Below are 14,014 nucleotides of genomic sequence, written 5' to 3' on the forward strand. Positions count from 1 at the left end.
TTGAAATCCAAATGTGACTGTGTGGCATAGTGGTTACTACCAAGTGTGTCTCTTACCTCAGGACTTTATAGGAACTGTCAATATAATGTAAACCTCTGAGCTCGCTTCCCAGTTTTGTAAACCCACCAGTCCCCTGAGGTTGAAAACCCAAGAGTTCCTGAGCTTGAAATTCCACCATTCCCAGCCCTGTAAATCTCCAACCTGGAAAGCTCCACCTTGAAGAAGCCTTATAAAAAAGCCTGTTTTCTGCTCAATTCTTAGCTGCTTCACTCCTGTGCAGAGACAACCACCCTTTTGTGTCTATCCCAATAAATCTCTTGTGGGAGGTTTGGTATACAGTGTTAGTTTGTGGTATTGCTTGGCTCCAGACTGACAGGATGCCTTTTGATTCAGAGCTGTAACACTTATACTCAGTCTTGACATCACAAATTAAACAGAGTTTCTTCACTGTCCAAATCTAATTTTTCATATTCTGCTTGCTCTGGTTACAACGTCCTTAACTTTTTTAATCCACATCTCAAATGAACCAGCTGCTTTTACTGTTCTACAAAAATGGTTAGAGAGATGGCTCAGCAGTTAAGAGTTCTCTACAGAAACAGAGTTAATAGGCCATGTATGTAAATGTGCAAAGATATTACAAGTTACATCATAATGCAGCATCCTTTGTAGACTCAAATTCTGTCATATTTCTTTAATTCCCTATGTGGCCAGTTACTGTGTGACATTCTTTTCCTTGGGAGTTTCTCCTGCCATGGGAGATTTATCAGGAAAGGAACAACAGCTTTCATATAATGGCAAACTGAATGTTTGATAAGCCAGTTAATGTCTGAATCAACAGAAATATGAGAAAACTATATGAAAATTTAATATCAACACTTGTTCTAGTGAAGCTACTTACAATGTAAAATTGTAGTTCTAAGTGGGAAATAACAATTATAATCAGAACAGAGCTTGTTACCAGTTTAAACTCCCCTGCTTCAGCTCACTCTTATGCTAGTTATATCTATAACTGGCCAGTATTTCTTCATGAAACAGATCTACAGATAGGCTTAACAAAGATAAGACTCTGATCAGTTCCACAAAGTTAACAACTGATATCATCAGGTTCCTACACTCTTACTTATTTAGGTCATTCCCTCCCAAAATATTCATATTTTAATAAATGGATGTTATAGTCTCTCATGTTATTATTTCTTCAGCTGTCTTTTACTTAGTTATTAATTTTTAGCTACTCACTGTACATGGTGAACTGATTACTTATAGCAATATGTTGGAACACGCTACTGCTTGACTCACTTACAATTTTCAATATCTGTAAAAAATGGAAGTAGTTTAAATAGCTGCAAATTAAAGTACACTTCAAAACCACTGTATCATATCAAATGTATCAGTGCTTTGGTTTAGAAGTGCACGCTGCCTATGTATACAAATCTATCATAGCTTCAAATTAGAAAAATACTTGTAGCAGGTCATTGATCCTTTTGACAAAACGACCTTCTAAATACTTCTTACACTAAATAAATGTGTTTTACTTTGCATGTTTTTAAATCAAAATATTTGTAGTGGGGGCATATTTTTGTACTCTGGGAAGCTTAGTCGAGTCCTGGATTTAATTAAACTTGCATTTGCATTTTGAAAGCAAGAGTAACCAAGGGCAAGGGCACATAGTCACACATTGCCCTAGTTCTATGATGGAGATGTGCACATCTGCCACGGTTGTTGAAACTGGTGCCATATGCCCACTAACACTGCACGGTGTGTCTGGAGCCTGGCTTCAGAGCAGACTGATTTCACACAACTTCAAGGGATAAAAGGAATCTGTGCTAGAATAGATGAGTATTGAATTTATCTAGTATTTTTATCTTTTTAAAGATGTATTTTTATTACATTTACTTCTGATAAACACATAGAAAAATTGAGGAATTTACCATTCCCACTCACTCATTCAGTATCAATAGCCAGCTAATATAAAATTCTGCACCATTTAAAAATATGTGGGTGACTAACTCAACTTTTCCTCTTTATAAACACATTCCATATTATGTAAGTTTAGACTTCTTTCTCAGCTCAACATCTATATTATGTCACAAACCCATGTTTTTATTTTTGTTTTTTTGGGTTTTTTTGTTTTTTGTTTGTTTTGTTTTGTCTCTGTGACTAGTATTCTAGAAACAACCTCTTCAACGTGTATTGTACAATCTTTATTGTACTTTCTTATCTCTGGTACTCATTCATAACAAGCTTTATGTTATAATAATATTAAAGACATAACAGGTGACATTTTATATGACTTCTTATAAAATGAGAGATATGAGCATATTTATTTTAACCAGAACAATCACATGTTTCTTTTGAAGGAAACAATCTTCTTTCTTCTTAAAAAAAAAGTTATAAGATGAAATATTTTAAAATGGTGTAACAAAAAGAAAAATATCCATAAATTTATTTATTGGGAGCTGTTTTAGGAAGCTGTGTATAGCAGAGGGTAGAAAGTTGTATTTTGGGTTTCTCCCTCAAGGACAGCATATAAAGAAGAGAGATGGAAAAAAAGAAAATTGAGGTAAAAATTTTGCCACAATATGAGAAACTGAGGACTGTTTTTTACCTATTGAAGGATCTGCAAGAAATCTCTGGCAGCAAGAAGGGTCTCTATTTTAGCATAAAAAGAATAGAATATGAAAGGGTATTGTAGAATATGTGTAGTTTTGTAAAGCATTTGATATGGTGCATGGTGAAATCATATACTGACTATTTCTAGTATATATACCTAAAAATATTGGAAACACATGAGTAGCAACACATGAAGGTAATAGTAGCAAAGTATAGACATAATAGGTATGGAGTCCTTGGCAGACTCTAAGCATTTCTGTGATACCCCCATCTCATCCCTTCTCCGGTGTTGAGAAGAAGCACTATGTGCAGTTTGTACAAAACTTCATGAGTGATCCTGCAAGGAAAGGTAATATATGCATATAAAGAGCTAAGAGATACATACAGCAGAGTCACAGGAGTGGGGTTTATCCTCATTGTTCTTAGCAGCAGCTGGCTTAACTTAGAGATTTGGCAATCATTCATTTAGTCTACAATGTCCAGGTCTATCTAAAATACAAGATTTCTGCTAATCCTTCCTGACAACAGTGATAAGATCTAGTAACAACCACTGGAAATGTTACTTTATTAATACAAAAAATGAAAAAAATTGTTAATATGAAAATAAACAACATAGAAGTATGAATATCCAAGTTAAATGTGATAGAAATTTAGCATTGTATGACAGAATGAAAGTTAATAGTTGTATTCTTAAATTATTAGTGTGAATATCCAGTTACTTTTCACTTGGTAACTGGACTAACTTTTAATTAATAAAGAAAAATAAAAGATAAATTCAAATAGAGATTATATTTTTAGTTCTTCCTACAGAAACAATTTTATTTTTTTCATCATTATGTACCCTGATTGAATCCCCCTCCCTCAACTCTCTCCAGCTCCACACTCCCTCCTTCTTCCCCGCCCCATCCCCTTCCCCTACTTTACTGAAAGGGGGAGTTCTCCGCCATTGCCATCTTCCCACAGCTTGTTAAATTTCATCAGGACTGCCTGAATTCTCCTTGTCCATGGCCTGGCAAGGCTGCATCACCAGGGGCTAGTGATCAAAGAGCAGTCAACCGAGTTCTTGATAAAGGCAGCCCTGCTCCCCTCACTGGCTTCAGCAGCACATATACTAAAATTGGAACAATACAGAGAAGCTTAGCATGGCCCCTGCACAAGAATGAAACCAGAAAGAATTTAAAATCAAAGATAAATATTTCTTTGGATTGGAGAACACTTTCTAAGAAAAACACAATGTATACTAATAGATCAGGTTAGACTCAATAAGCTATTTTTACATTTGCACAATGGTTAAACAAAACAGTATGCCAAAATTATCTCAGTTTCTAGATTTTCTTCTATTTAAAAGTGGATTTGAATTCATTTATCTTACAAAGTGACACATGTTCTTTTTCCTGGAGAGCAGTGTACTGATCTGTAAGAAGAAAACTCTTTATGAATTTAAGGTAAATCAAGAAGTAAAGAAAAGAAAAATAGTATTCATTTTCCTCTTTTGGCCCAGGAACAGAAAGGATGCAGAAGTTATCAAGCTGTATGGAAAATGTTAGAAAAGCAAAATAAACCTTTATCTCTAATTTACAGAAAGCTGTCAGGGATGAGACTCGCACCCAACTGAAAGAGCAGAGCAATTGATGGATATTGGCCTCGAGCCCTGGAACTGTGCTTGAAACTTGGAAAACATTTTAACTCTAATTGAAAATATTCAAGATGGTTGAAAGAATCATCTACTCTAAGCACAGTGTAGAATACTAGAAGAATTAGTCATTAATAACAGTGAAGGTTCAGAGACAAATTTCAATCAATTTAATTTGGTTTATATAAAAGATAAATATTTTCCAAGACCAAGAAGTACATTTTCACAGTTGTGTTAACTTTTTAAAGGAAATGGCAGAAATCTCCCTTCCCCTTAGTAAATGATCTGTGATCATTTCTTAGGAGCATTTATGCTTAGTCTTTCAGGTGTGGGCTTCAAACTGCCTCTCACAATGCCATCAGAATTAGTGCTTTTAGTATTGCATTGCCACTGCTAAACTGATGAATGTTGCACAGAATTACCAGGTTGTCTGTTTGATTTTAACCATGAAGTAGAGAGTAGTTGATCTTTTAAAAAAGTTACATATTACTTTTGGTGCTTTCCCCCCTCATCTTTCAGAAACTTTATTTTCCTTCTACCTTCTTTCGTTTGCCCAGTTGGTGGTCTGAGCTGTGGGAGGTGCCTGTAAGTCTCCAGGCCTGCTGGGCACAACAGTCATCAGGAGGGATCTTTTGGATTAGCATAGAGGAACCTACACACCCTCAGACCAGTCTGCAATCTCTGGGGAAACAACAATGAACTCAGGAAATGATACAGTCTACTTGCCCTGTCATCCTTCCTTAGGCACACACTTTTCTTTTTCTTTTTTTTTTTAATTTAATTTTATTTTTTTCTTATCAGTAACATTTTATTAACTCTGTATCCTAGCCGTGTCCCGATCCCTCATTCCCTCCCAATCCCACCTGAAAGACTCCCGCTAGAGCCTCTCTAGACGGGGAGACCCCACTTCCCAAGGAACAGCGAGATCAGGCTTCGGATGCAAGCCGCAAGAGGTTTATTTCGATACATGGGTACCCGGGGCGACAAAGCCTTTCGGAAGACTTGCGCGCCTCTCGGTTGGGGTGACGGGTTTTTATAGGGCTCGGGAGCAAGAAGCACGGTTACAGAAGCGAGAAGCATAGTTACAGGGATCTGATTGGGCGGTTTGAACAAAGCCATAGTTAGGTCACGTACCCGGAACATGGAAGGCGGGAAGGCAGATGTGAGCTGAGTCACGTACCCGGAACAGGGAAGGCGGGAAGGCAGATGTGAGCTGAGTCACGTACCCGGTTCTTATCTTGGGTGCCCAGAGTGTTTCAGGCGCCCAACCGCAGATATCCTGCTGTTGGGCATCTGTCCTGCCTTGCCTTCTGACCCTGCACTGCTCCAGTCTTGCAAAATAGTGTTGCCAGCATTATGCTAGGGCTTTATTCTTTCATTCCCCCATTTTTCTTCTAGCTTAGAATGGAATCCTTCATTCTATGGGTCTAGGGAGAGTCAATCTCCATCTCCAGCTGCTTGAGTTGATGATATTGCTGGGTTAGCACTAATGTCTGTATGACGGAGAGCCGGTCCTTTATAAACTGAACTAGCCGATTTAGGATACAAGGCCCAACTAGTAGAATCAGGAGAATTATGATTAGGGGACCCATAATGGAGGAGATCAGGGTGGTAATCCAGGGGGACCGACTAAACCATCTCTCGTACCAGCTCTGTCCTGACTCAAAGAATTGCTGTCTCTGTCTGAGTCTTTCTCTGAGTTTAGCCATGTTATCCCTTACCAATCCAGTATGGTCAGCATAAAAGCAACATTCTTCCTTCAAAGCTGCACATAGTCCTCCTTCTTGTAAGAAGAGGATATCTAGCCCCCTTCTATTCTGCAAGACTACTTATAAACCTATTAGGGCCCCTCCCGAGCCAGTCTTATCTTTAGTGGATTTTGGGTGCGATGGAGTTTCCATGAGGAGGCTGGAGTCTGATCTTGCTTTGCGTCGCGATGAGCCGCTTTGGCATGGGAGGCGTGCACCCACGCTGCGATACCGTCGACCTTGAGCGCTGTCGGCGTTGTTAGCAACACAGTATATGGTCTTTTCCAGCGGGGTTCTAAGTTCTTGGTTTGATGTCGGCGGACCCAAACTGTGTCTCCAATCTGGAACGGATGCGGCACCACCGGTTGGTTCAGCTGTTCCTGGTATGCAGCAGCGATGGGTTTCCAGACTTCTTTCTGGACAATCTGCAGTGCCTGCAAATGAGCTTTTAGAGAGGGGCTGTCAGCAAAGGAGGCTACACAGGGATCAAAGAAGTTAACGACCGGTGGTGGGGCTCCATACAGGATCTCGAAAGGAGTGAGTCCATGGGGGTCCGGGGTGTTCCGGGCCCGGTATAGGGCCAATGGGAGGAGGACCACCCAGTCTCTAGAGCCAGTTGCCAGCGTTAATTTGGATAAGGTCTCCTTGATAGTTTTATTCATTTGTTCTACCTGCCCTGAGCTCTGGGGACGGTATGCACAATGTAACTTAACCTGGCCCAAATTAGTGGGGCGCTTTGCTGCCCCATGGAGACCCGCTATCAGCAACTGGCGATAGAGACGTAAGTGATTCCTACCGTCCTCCGTGGCGAAGTTCCAATCAGGTCGTTCCAAGGGGAAGGCCTTGTTGATCTCGTTTGGCAACTGAGTAGGATGCCCGTTATCCCCCGGAACGTTTTTACGGGCTTTCAAAATGACCCGTTGCTTCTCCTCAGTGGTCAGGAGGGCCTGTAACAGCTGCTGACAATCGTCCCAGGTGGGCTGGTGGGTTACTAAAATGGACTTGATTAAAGCAGTGAGTCTAGAAGGGTCCCTAGAGAAAGGAGGGTTATTATTTTTCCAGTTATATAGATCTGAAGCGGAAAAAGGCCAGTATTGGAGCTGGCCGTCAGGCCCCGCTCGTAATGGGAGAGCCTGAGATGTGGAATCCGGAGGGGCCTCTCGGCGCCCTCTCAACCGCCCTGCCACCGGGGAAGGAGCCAGTTCTTCCTGAGGTCCGGCTGCGGCGGCTTCTCCCGGCTCTTGGTCGGGGTTTGGGTCCCTATAGGGTAGATATAGGGGTAGTAAGCCAAGGAGAGCTATTATCCTTTTTTTTTCTAGGGTCTCTCTAGGCTTTTAGCCCAGTTGCTGCAATATTAGTTTTTATTTCAGCTAAGCAGATGCTCAAGATAATAGCTAATGCCAGGGAGCCACTTTTGACTTAGCATTTCAGCCTGCTAGGGGAGATTTGGGCGAAGATCCGTCTTCTGGAGCTTCTTCGATGCTGACCGTTGGACCGTAGGCATCAGGAGCTAGGGAGGCTGAAATGCCAGTCAAAGGCTGGGCAATAGGGCAGTCCCAAGCATCTGGTTAGTTGATCCACCGGAAGAGGCAGGGAGCAATCAGGTCAGTTTCCAGGAAGTCCAGATCTCAGCTTGCAGTCCACAGCTGATCCCAGAACAGAGTTAAACAGGTGAAAATCTGCTGAGACAAATTTAGACTGGAGACAGAAGTTAAAATTTATCTATTAAATTGGAAAGATCAGGGAAAATCTCATCTGTGATCCTTTTGAGCTATGCCAGATCCAGGTCAAATCCTGAAACTTATATGAAATTTTTTAGTACACAAAAGGAAATACATAATTTTAAATACTCAGAAAAGTAACATATCAGCAAATTGAACATTTTGAGAGTAACAGGTAAAACTGCATCCCACTGAATAAGTATCAGCTGTTTGTTTTATAACCTTTATACACAACTTAAGTGTGTCCACAGTAACATTTTTTCTGTGGGCATAGCTGTTGGTAATTAGCCACGAATGAAGCTTGGCCATTTTTTTATACACTCAGCATCTTTTAGTCCCCATCTCTATGTTCATACTGGAAAGTTAGGCAGAAATACATTACTGGCTTTAGTGCTAAACCCTGGATGCTTGATTTTTCTTTATAAAGTAACTAGAAGGAATAGGTTTAAGATATTCCTGTGTCAAAATCTACCCCAGAAATGGCAGATATTAAGAATACCATACTAAAAGCTATGACTTTTGGGTCAGATATACACATTAAACAGATGTTTTTAACATGATGAGAAGTACCTTTAAGTCTATCTCCAGAAGCCAACCAAAGGAAATTAAAATCTCAACCTGGTGACTGAATAATAAGCAGTCAGTGCTCCATCAACTTATCAGAACTCTATCGATTAATGCCAAAAACTCTGAACTTCTGAAATCTCATAAAATAAGCATAACAGTAGCAAAGAGGGGGGAGAGATCTAAAGTATCTCTCATTTTTAACATGCTTTAAACTATTTGTATATTATTATAACTTATAATTATATACCTTAAAACACCAACTTAGACACTCCAATTTTTTGCATTTATCAACCCTGAAACATTTTCTCAGACTAAATAACAACACTCTAGATTTTTACAACCTAAACTCCTATATCCTCAGACTCTACATAGGCTCCGTATTTTTTTAATCTAGCTATATATCTTAAGACACAGATAACTAACATGAATTCTGTGAGCAAGGCAAACCTGTTTTCCTTTCTAAATAAGAGATCTAGTACCTAGTAGTTCTAGCTAATGAACTGATCAATGAACTAACAGTGGATCTAATTGTCTTCTCTCTAGCTGCAAAGCTACCGTAAGCTTAGCATAGCCATCAAGGTGTTCAGAGACCTGAGAAGGATAAATTATAAGCTAAATAAATATACCAATCCAAGTGTCAATCAAAATGACAGAGATGACTACTTAGTCCATCACCTAGGCAGTGTCCCTAGCTCATGTGTCTCACGGCATCCTAAACAGAGGCTGTCCAGCCAGGCACAGAAGGTGAGAGACTGCTTTTACTGCTTCTGTGGAAAGAGGAACAGAAGAGATTGACCTCACCTTGCCTCTCACAATGTGAGACAATGGCTCTTCAGATGTCCCCGGCTTTGTCCACAGCTTAGGCTGGGCCCTAGCAGTGGGCCAGTTGAGGCAATATTGCCCAGTGGTTAGCATACCACAATCCAGAGTCGCAGTCATCTGTCATTGTGCCCAAATCTTCTTGGAGACCTTGGGGGAGCTACTGCCAGGATTTCGGGGCTTTCTGTCACAATAAGCTCACACAGTTAAAATGCCATATTCATCAGATCTCTGACAAGCTTGAGGGCCAGCATATCTGAGTTACTCCTTGTCTATCTTTATTATCTGTTCTAAACTGTGTAAAAGAAAAACTAAACAAAGACACTAGGTATAACCAACTGCAGTTGTTAGTATAACTTTAAATCTGCTCTTTCTGAACTAAAATCAAAGCAAATCTTTTAATCAGATACAGTTCACAGAGAGCCTAGCAAATCTTGCTGCTCCTACCACTTGCATTAAAATTGAACAGTAAAAAGCTTTGCATTTAGCACTAATCAGATGACTGAACATAACTGAGATACCTGAACAAAAATGATCACAAACTCATGGCTCCACCCTCTTTCTCTCTGGACTAGCATGGCGGCTGACCACGTGTAACTGAACTCAGCTGGAATCCCTCCCTAAACAAATATGGCAGCAAAAATACAGCTTCACGTGCTCTCTATCCCTGAAGATCATGGCGGCTAGCCACGTGTTGGGCTACCACAGGTTGCGACTGACAATACCAAACATAGCCATTAGGTGCTGATGATGATACAGCAAACATTGTAGAGCATTTACAATCCCCCACAACCAATATTTTTAACTTAGTGATTAAATAAGTTTTAGAACCAACTGCATAACATTACAGTACAGAACAATTTTAAACTGTATGAATTATTCTAGCCATACCAAACCTATCAGCCAGAATTTTTTTTCCCTTAAAAGAACATAAGAAAACATTTTGCAATAAGGAATCACCAGCCTTTTAAATGAACTATAACATATTTAAATACAGTTTTTTCTTAAATCATATTAACTCTCTGGCTTTTTATAATACATCCAATAACCTTTTGCAACATTCTTTATACCTTCAGGTTCCTAGCTTTCTTTTTCTGGCTTAATCAGACATTCTTACTTTTTTTGCTCTCTCTCTCTTGCTTTTTAGACAACCTACAAACTCTCATCAAAATCCTTTTCATCCTAACATGATCCTGCTGGAGCCCAGCGTCCACAATTTGCTTTTTATACGCAAAGCAAAAACAAGTTTCATTACTACAAAGAGGAGTTCTGAAACTGCCAAATTCTTTCTCTAAAATTACTTCCCTGTAGCAGACAAGATGGTCCAAGGTCACATAAACTCTAAGGAACTTAGAACAAGTTTTAAAGAACTTGTTGAAACTTTTTTGAAGGGTTGTAACATGTTTTTCCATAAACAAAACAGCTTAACAAACAAACAGCTCTCCATAAGATACATTCTAAAAACTGCAATTTTTTCAATTAGCACAAACCATACAGCTGGGTTTCATTTAATAAAATTGATAAAATAAATATCAAAGTATTTTTATTCTCCCCCAAAGGATCGAGAAACTTTTAAATTTTGTCAGATTACCCAAGATCATTGTCATACCCAAATGCCTGATAAACTTTAAATATTTTATAGCCTTAAACATTTAAACAATTTTTTAAAACTTGTTTTTGCAATATCAAAATAAAGTACCCCTTTTGTAGGAGAGAAGTCACAAGTTATAACCATAATCTTTAAAAGTCAAAACCAGATTTTAAAACCAGCATTTACCAGTGTAAACAATGTAATTTTTAAAAGCAATATCAATCCAAAACAACTCATCCTTTTAACCTAGAAGGAAATGAGAATTATTTGACCAAGGTTTTTTTGTTTTGTTTTGTTTTGTTTTGTTTTTACCCACACCAAGATGGAGGTCACACCACAACCCACATGGCAAAGTCAAGATGGCAGCGAGGCACTGAGGCACTTTACATACCACGTGATACACTATACAAATGCGTTCATAGATCTAATGAACATATAGGCACACATTTTAAACAAGTTTTGTGAGGCCTTTCAGAACAGAAAACAGAAGGTAAACACGAACAAATACTGCACAGAGACATTGAGACAAAAAAACACCCAACAGCTGGCCAAATTTCCTGGGACCAAAACTGAGGCCTTACAGAAATTCCTCCAGGACGAGCACCCAGGCCCAAGTCCCTTTCTGGGTAAGGTACTGTAAAAACAGACCTTCAGATTCCCTCTCTGGCTTCTCTGCCACAGAAGCCTGAGTGGTGGGTGGTTCTAGACCACCTCCAGATACTGATGAAGTTGGGGGACGTCTCTCATGGTTTCAGAGAGACTAACACCAAACACAAACCCGACAAACAATAGACAGACAGTGACACAAACACAGCGAGCGACACGATTCTGGCGCCAAACCAAAAGCAAAACTTCAGATGGAGACTGTGAAGAGGGTCCAGATCCCTCGTCTCCCAGAAGAGACACGTAGCCCTCGGACAGGGGCGAAGCCCCAAAAAGTCCGGGTTGGGTCATGTCTCCAAACAGACAGGCCCCCAAAATCGGGCCCCCAGACACTCCTGGGATGTCTCCCAAGAGTTGCGGAAAAGAAGTTCGAGCTCGTCAGCTCCTTCTAGTTTCCGCCTAATATGGAGCGACTCAGCTGAATCGTACAAATTTCAAGAGATAGAACAGGCAACAAACACGTGACGGAACGAAGACAAGAGACACTCTGCTGGCCAGCTTACCTCCCGATGATGGGTCAGTGGTCCCTGGGCGGGGGTCTCAAATCTCGCTGGGGCCTCCAAATGAAAGACTCCCGCTAGAGCCTCTCTAGACAGGGAGACCCCGCTTCCCAAGGAACAGCGAGACCAGCCTTTGGATGCAAGCCGCAAGAGGTTTATTTTGATACATGGGTACCCGGGGCGACAAAGCCTTTCGGAAGACTTGCGCGCCTCTCGGTTGGGGTGACGGGTTTTTATAGGGCTCGGGAGCAAGAAGCACGGTTACAGAAGCGAGAAGCATAGTTGCAGGGATCTGATTGGGCGGTTTGAACAAAGCCATAGTTAGGTCACGTACCCAGAACAGGGAAGGCGGGAAGGCAGATGTGAGCTGAGTCACGTACTCGGTTCTTATCTTGGGTGCCCAGAGTGTTTCAGGCGCCCAACCGCAGATATCCTGCTGTTGGGCATCTGTCCTGCCTTGCCTCTGACTCTGCACTGCTCCAGTCTTGCAAAATAGTGTTGCCAGCATTATGCTAGGGCTTTATTCTTTCACCACCCTCCCTCCCTCATCTCCACCATGCCCCTTGCCAAGTCCACTGATGGGGGAGGACCTCCTCCCCATTCATCTGATCCTGTTTTATCAGGTATCTTCAGGACTGGCTGCAAAGCTCTCCTCTGTGGCCTAACAGGACTGCTCCTCCCTTGGGGGGTGGGGAGGCCAAAGAGCCAGTCATTGAGTTCCTGTTAGAAATAGTCCTTGTTCCCCTCACTGTGGGAAACCAATTGGTTACTGAGCTGCCACAGGCTACATCTGAGCAGAGGTTCTAGGTTATATCCATACATGGTCCTTGGTTGAGTGTCAGTCTCAGAGAAGACCCTGTGCCCAGATATATTTGGTCCTTGTGGAGCTCCTATCCTTTCCCCATCATACTAACTCCCCTTCTTTCATATGATTCCCTGTACTCTGCCGAAGGTTTGGTCATGAGTCTTTGTATCTGCTTTGAAAACACTGCTAGTTAGAGTCTTTCAGATGCGCTCAGTAGACTCCTGTCATACGTTCAATGCACATCCCATCTGTCTTTCTAAATGAGGACTGATCATCTTACCTCATGTCCGCTCTCTTGATTATCTTTTTTAGGTGTATAAATTTCATTATGTTTGTCATATCTTATAGGTCTACATAAGTGAGTATATACCTTGTTTGTCTTTCTCCTTCTGGGGTATTTCACTCAGAATGATCTTTTCTAGATCCCACCATTTGCCTGCAAATTTCATGATTTTCTCCTTTTTGATTGCTGAGTAGTATTCCATTGTGTAAAAATACCACAATTTCTGTACCCATTCCTCTGTTGATGGACATCTGGGTTGTTTCCATGTTCTGGCTATTACAAACAAAGCTGCTATAAACATGGTTGAGCAAGTATACCTTTTGTGTACTTGAGCAAGCTGGGTCTTGAGGAAGCACTATTCCTAATTGTCTTAGGCTGCGACATCTGTCACCCCATTGATCGCCAGGGTTGATTCGGCTGATCTGGCTGGCTAGGCGGGTGTCTCCTTCCTCCCTCACCGCTCCATGTGCGTCCCTCCAGAAGCTGAGCTCGGTCGAAGAGGACGACCTTCCCCGAATAGAGGAGGACCGGTCTTCGGTCAAGGGTATACGAGTAGCTGCGCTCCCCTGCTAGAACCTCCAAACAAGCTCAAGACACACACTTTTCAAGAACCACTTGTTCTTCTCATTCTCCTCAGAGTCCAGTAGAACTGAGAGTGTACTCCCATAGGTGCCTACAGGAGATGGTACATGCACCAAATTTCCTGACACCCAACACATTAGACCCACTGAGTGAGCTTTGTTATTGCATGGAATGACAATCTCCAGATACCAACCTGGCCAATGTGCATTACACAGAGTGTGGTAGGAAGGTTGACATAAAAAACCTGTTATCTGCTGGTGGTCAGCCCTAGAATTAGTCACCACCAGAAGACACAGCTCCCTAAAGGCTCCTTTGATCTTGTTTGCTAGTGAAGTTTCCACGAGTAAAGTGACCAGATACTGAAGTCTCACCAGTATAAGCAGCAAAGTTCATCACGGCTCATTGCCCAGTATTTTTGGAGCAGGGTTCTCAATGGCAATAATGGCTGGAGCTGCCAGAAGAAGCTTCTCCCATATCCTCTTCAGATTTATG

The 14,014-nt window shown here is 41.3% G+C and overlaps 1 non-coding gene across 1 annotated transcript; it reads left to right on the top strand.

The window, feature by feature from the left end:
* Positions 1-3,701: 3,701 nt before the first annotated feature.
* On the top strand, positions 3,702-3,808 carry LOC129670850 (U6 spliceosomal RNA). The gene has a single exon (XR_008719260.1). It is a non-coding gene; the product is annotated as a U6 spliceosomal RNA (small nuclear RNA).
* Positions 3,809-14,014: the final 10,206 nt, after the last annotated feature.

The sequence above is a fragment of the Psammomys obesus genome, unplaced genomic scaffold, assembly GCF_907164565.1.
Source record: "Psammomys obesus unplaced genomic scaffold, mPsaObe1.curated_primary_1811, whole genome shotgun sequence".
NCBI classification, from domain to species: domain Eukaryota; kingdom Metazoa; phylum Chordata; class Mammalia; order Rodentia; family Muridae; genus Psammomys; species Psammomys obesus.